At 35.1% G+C, this 6495-nt stretch overlaps 1 pseudogene; it reads right to left on the bottom strand.

Annotated features, from left to right (window-relative positions):
- Positions 1-1935: 1935 nt before the first annotated feature.
- The window catches only part of LOC111092320, a 31535-nt pseudogene continuing 26975 nt past the window's right edge, over positions 1936-6495 (bottom strand).

Here is a 6495-nt window from a genome sequence, read left to right as displayed (position 1 = left end):
GTATTACTTTATTAGTATTTTAAAATACTTTTAATATTATGGAAAGAAAACTATCTGTTTATTTCTTTGATTTAAAATCAATCACATCAGAATACTTGTGATGACTAATGTATGCGAAAAAACACTTTTGTCTCTTTCATGCTTTCTATTCAGTTTTGAAATGCCCACTATATGCCATGCAGCAATGCAAACACTGAGAAACACTTCCATTATTATTATTAAATATAAAAGTGAAGTTTTTCACTAATATTTGAGAAAACACTACCTTCCTCTGATATATAAATAACATCTGAAAAGATGGGTTCAGATATTTTCATAGTCTACTGAAATGAGTGATAAAATAACAATTTGAATTTTGAAAAATTGCTTTCAAATAAAATGGAAATTCATAGACTTCTGAAGTTAAAGTCTAATAACTACAAATTCAATGTTAAACTACTTAATTTTAATAACTCCTAATTACCATATTGCTCCAGATCCCTACTGCTCAATGCTGCAGAAACTGGACCTCTATGGTGTGCATCATTGAGCTAGCTTGCTCTCTGGCTCCCTGTGGGTTGGACCAATGGGAAGGACTGGTAGTAGACTGAGTTGGAGGAGGAGAATGGGGCCAGGGATCTCTTTTATGGCAACTCCCTTGCCAAGTGGCAGTAGATTGGCTACATCACTCTGCCAAAGGCCATAGTGTTCCCAGGCAGTCCTATCCATACACATTCCCCATGGTCTAGTAACACATTTCTCTACTCAGGTAAAGAGGTGGGACAGCTCCCCAGAGCTGTTCATCCCTGTGTGATCCAGCCCTTCTCTGTTTCTATAAACCCCATCTGTACTACTTGTAGAGAAAGAAATATATTTATTAAAAACTCTTCAATTACATCATTTGAAAGAACCATCTGTTTCTGTCAAAACCCTAACATGGCATGCGTATGGCCTATTAGAATTAAGTCCAAGCAGCCTTTTTACAGAGTTCTAAAAATAAATCATAAGCTTTGCATCAGCTCCAATTTACTTTTTCTGTATTCTCAACAAGCTACCTATATTTCTCAAACCTTGGCTGCAGTTTAAGTGAACCATTTAATGTTCTAATGAAAGTATATTTGCTATTGTTAGCATCCTTGTAATGGTTTTAAAAAGGCAGATTTTATTGCTTCGATGAAAGGAAAAAGCTAAATGGCCATGGACTAGAGTTATAAAAGCACTGATGTCCAACTATTTCCAAAATACATGATTGAATTAGACCTGCTAGCCTTTAAGCCAATCCAAGCATCTGCTTCAGATGGTGGGCAAAGAGTGTTTCCTTCATGGCTATATTATAAGCAGGGGTTGGCTTATGGAAAATTTTCAATAAATCTTTATGTGTTGAATTTATGAAGAAATCGAAGCTCATTTCATCTTCTGATATTACTGAAAAGGAGAAGTTAAAAGTTTAAAGTCTGATAGCTACTTCAAATTCTTTAAAGTTTCTTTTAAAATTAAATTATATCTGAGATATAACTACATATCTATAATTATTATTACATTAGTAACTGAGAAAAAATTTAATTGAGCTGTTATGTTTAGGGGGTTAGATTTCATACCCCAACTTTGATTTCCAGAATGGAATATAGAATCTTACACCTGAAAGAGTTCTGTGAGAATTCTAGCCTAATAGGCATCCTTTAGACTTAGAAAATTGAGATCAACGTAATCTGAATGAATCATCCACAACTGATACACAACTCTTTTGAAATGTAAATACTTCCTAGTTTTATAAGCAAATGTAAGGTTTTGGGTTTTGATATAGATTTTCCAGAAAATTCCAGCTGTCCCACCGATGAAGCACTCAGAATATGCTCTGAAAAGTAAGTTCCACCCCTGTCAAAATTAACTGAAGCTACTAGCCTATAATCTTCTGCAAGGAAAGGAGCAAGGGAACAGGGAATTAGCTTGACAGCCTCACTTCTCAGGATCTGCACAGCATTGGCTGATTTTTGGTAGATCCTTAGTTGGATTAACAAACTTTAAAGGCTGATCAAATCCAAGTGAACCACTATCAAGTAAGTTGGGGTTTCCAGATAAGATGAGAGCCATACCATTTTTTCTTTCATCGATAATGTAAAGTGCATCAATTTCTTTAGCTGGTAAATTAACAAATATAATTCAACTTTTTTCAACCAACTTTTGTTGAAGATAGAGCAGTTTTCTTCGGAATAAGTTATAGTTATGGACCTCAATGGCCTTAAAATCTGGACAAAGGCTTGTTGTTGGAGAAGGTCATCAGGAGAAAGTGAGTGCCAGTTGACTTGAAAGGTATACTCAGGCAATAGAAGACTCCTCATCACCTTCCCTGTCTTTAAAATAAACTTCCTGCCATCTATTCCCATGCCAGTAGCCATTTCAAGAATGTAGCCTTGAGAGAGAAAAATGTTGTTAAGGCCATCTGGACTGTATACGTGACTGAACCCCATTAAGGCCTCTTATAAACTATTCAGATTCTGACTGGCAGGTGCAGAATTTTCCATGTCTTACAGCTGCCCAAGGCAAGGCTCTGATGTCAATTCCCTTGTGTATTGAAACTGCCACCTAACAACCTGGAGTGGTCTACCTGTTTCTTCCAACTCTCCCTGCCCTCATTGTACAGGGGCCAGTCTCAGATTTCACCAAGAACTCTTGAGGTTGTGAACCAACAGCTTGAGACAAGTAAGCAAATAATAGTTCTTCAATTTCTGTAAGTGGGGATGGATTTGATCACGTTTACCTGAGTAAACCAGAATGGAAATCATGAAGTAGTCAATATTTGAATTAAATAACAATTCACCACAATAGGAAAATACAGGAAGAGATCTTAGATTATTTTGTAACTAGTGGAAGAAAAGATCGACAAAGGATGATGGGACTAGCCTGGGGAGAGCCCTGCAAAAATTTACAGATAATCATTTAGTTTGTAATGACTCTTTAGAAATACTTTTAAATATGGAAGTGACATATTGTAGATATAACTTAAATGATCCAAACTGAGCTGAATCAAATGGAAAAAAAAATGTTAAGTTACCAAAATGAAATAGAAGCATATGGAACAAGGCACATGCTGGGATTATTATCATTTTTGGTTCTGCCAAAATGAGTAGCTATGCCAAATATTTTTGAGAACCATACATTTTGCTAGCTTTATTGGTGTCTGATTTGAACCCAAAATGATCAGCAAAAGTCATTTTAAACTTTTCTTTAGATCTGCAAGGCCCAAAACAAAACAAACAAAAGAAATTTAAGACGTAGAAATTGTAATCCTAGTACAATAAAAATACATAAAGAAAGAAAACATTTCTTAGGTAAATAGTCAAGAAAATAATCAGATTTGTGCTTACCTTTCATTAGCTACTTCTTTTTCAATAAAAAAATATTGTCTGCTTTTGCCAGTCCATTTCAGGAATAAGAAGACTATACCCCTCTCTCATGGTAGGGAAATCTAGTTTTTGTGGTAAGAGCTCACTATATATAAATATACCCAAGGGACAACATTCTATTGCTACTTTGCTAAACTACTTTGAAATAGTTCAAATATCATCTGAAATGGAATATAATTTCTAAACCATTTTAGGTCATCTGTCTTTTCCACATTTCTTTTATATACTAAATATTATGATTTGCTAATATAGTATATATTAATCTATATAACATATGGTACTGGAAAAGCACTTCTACTAATAGGAATATTTGCAAGAGATACATTTCTGATTACTTTTGTTCAAAAATCCTAATAAACTCTTTTGGCCTATTGCATTGAATTCAAAATTCAATTTACTTCTTATCATCTCAAGAAGTAAAACTGTTACTTTTGCTTCTGGCTTAACTTGTAGAATCAGCTTTCCTAAGCTAAAATTATCATTATTTTCCTGTAAGCATAGCCTAAAGGCCTATATTAGTATTGGATTCCATATCTCACTACTGAGATGTAGGTGGTATGAATTATTTTTGAAGTAGAAAAAAAGCTGCTAAGATGGGCTGATGACCATTGTCTTAAATATCACTTTCCCAACATCAAGGGTTACACCTGGAAACTGTTCATCATAGCCAAAAAGTCAAGGCCTCCTTGGGATGTGGCTCATCAGAATGACTAATACAAAGTCATTTTTCTCATAAATCTGCCTATTTTCCCACCATCTGTTATTTGCATTTTTCCAGAAAGTTAAAAAAAAAAAAACAACCTTACTGATGGAATGTTTTGATCCAACTGCAGTTAAATTCACATGGTTTACTGTTTTAGTTCCCAAGATGACATTTCAGCCAAGCCTACAGTAGGATATTGCATCAGAAGATCTATCATGTGAATTCCAGGTGAGACATCTAGAGGCAAAAGGGGGAAATGCTTAAGAATTCAACCATTACTAATATTTTGCATCAAATCAATGTTGAGTTAAAAAACAAACAAAAAGGTTGAGTTTAAAAAAAAAAAAAGAAACCTAACAGTCTGTGTACCTACCACTGAATGTTAGCTCATAAACTTTCACATGCTTTAATTTCCAGCAACCTAGACTTATGTGGTTAACAGTTTTCTTTGATTTGCAATGATTTGTATAGTTGTTGTTGTCTTTTTACTGTCAACACCAAAGGAAATGTTGTTTTTTTTTTTTTTATTTTAAGAAGATATATATAGAATACATGCTGTGTATTATGTCTGGACATGAGACATTGATGACATTTGGCATAGACAAATGCCTGCTCAAATCTATTAACCTAAATAATGTTTTATTTAAGCCAAAAGCCCATATGACGTTTGTAAGAAAACAAATAAAACATGATTCATTCTGCTATGTATGAGGCACTCTGCTAGGCACTGGGTGTGCAGTGGTAAGAAAGGCAGGAATAGTCCCTGCCCTTATGGAGCTCATAGTCTACTGTGGAGAAATCAAAATTTTAAAAATCAACAGTAAAAGGATGCATAATAATTACAAATTATAAGTGCTATATTAAGTGCAGTGAAGTAATGAAAAGTATAAACTCATGGCACATTAGAAACTCATTGATGGAGGTGACTTTGAACATCATCTAGTGATCAAACACAGTATTTCAGAGTTAAAGAATATAATATCTAATGGAAAAGAAGTTTGTCTAAGATCTACATACAGAGAGTATGTGGCATATTTCGGATTAGACACAGAGAAAATTTAAAATGATTAAATTTACCAAAACGAAATAATATGATGGCAAGTTAAAATGTTGCCCTAGCTTTGCTGGGGAGTGATGAGATTAGAAAAAGGAGTAGAAGAAAAGATTCTTCTTGATTTACAAATGCCAAAGAAGAAGTGAAGTTGGAGATTGTTTTAAGGATGTTGGAACACTCAGGCTAAGTTACACTGTGATGACAAACAATCCTAAGTTTCAGTATGTTACAACAAAAAGGCCTATTTCTTTCTCATGTTCTGTGCCCTGTTCTGCTCCAATTCATCTTCACTTCTGGGAATGAGGCTAACAGGGAAGGCTTCCTTTTTTTTCTTTTAAGATTTTATTTATTCATTTGAGAGACACACACAGAGAGAGAATGAGCAAGGGAGGGAGGGAGAGGGAGAAGCAGTCTCCTAGCTGAGCAGAGAGTCTGACATGGGGCTCCATCCCAGGACCCTGGGATCATGACCCGAGCAGAAGGCAGACACTTAACTGACTGAGCCACCCAGACTCCCTACTTCTAGCTGATTGTGATGGCAGAGGGAAGAGAAAATTTGTTGAACCATGTGTTGGCTCTCGAAGCTTGCACTCAGAAATGTCACATGTTATCTCTGCTCACAAGGAGAGCCCAGGTTTCATCAGAGTATAGCTTCCCTACCAGCAGGAGAACCAAATACAGGTGAATAATAAATACAACCTACCACATGCATGGATTACATATGTTTTTCATATAAAGACTCTAAAAGATGCAATATTTTAGTGACAGTCCTGGCAATTTATCTGGATTAATTCTTGATTTAACAGTTTTTTACTCCCTCAGCTTGTATCTACTTTCTTCTGGAAATATCTCACTTCTTTTTTAGTGGGGCACTCTCCTCCTCTATTCTTAGCTCATGGTATGAGTCCCGCTCCCATCTTTTTTTAAAAAAATTTTTTATTTAAATACAATTTAGTTACTATATAGTGTATTATTAGTTTCAGGGGTAGAATTTGTGATTCATCAGTTACATATAACACCCAGTGTTGATTACATCACATGTCCTCCTTAAAACCCATCACCCATTAGCTCATCTACCCACCTACCTCCCCTCCAGCAACCCTGAGTTTGTTTCCAAGAGTTAAGAGTGTCTTATAGTTTGCCTCCCTCTCTGTTTTCATCTTATTTTATTTTTCATTCTCTCTCCCTATGTTCATCTATTTTGTTGCTTAAATTCCATGTGTGAGTGAAATTCTATGTATTTGTCTTTCACTGACTTATTTTGCTTAGCATAATACCCTCTGGTTCTATCCACGTCATTGTAAATGGCACAATTTCATTCTTTTTGAGGGCTGAGTAATATTCCACTATGTATA

Source organism: Canis lupus, chromosome 25 (genome assembly GCF_011100685.1).
Source record: "Canis lupus familiaris isolate Mischka breed German Shepherd chromosome 25, alternate assembly UU_Cfam_GSD_1.0, whole genome shotgun sequence".
Classification (NCBI taxonomy): Eukaryota; Metazoa; Chordata; class Mammalia; order Carnivora; family Canidae; genus Canis; species Canis lupus.
The sequence above is the reverse complement of the archived record's forward strand: the minus strand, read 5'-3'. Positions and strand labels throughout refer to the sequence as shown.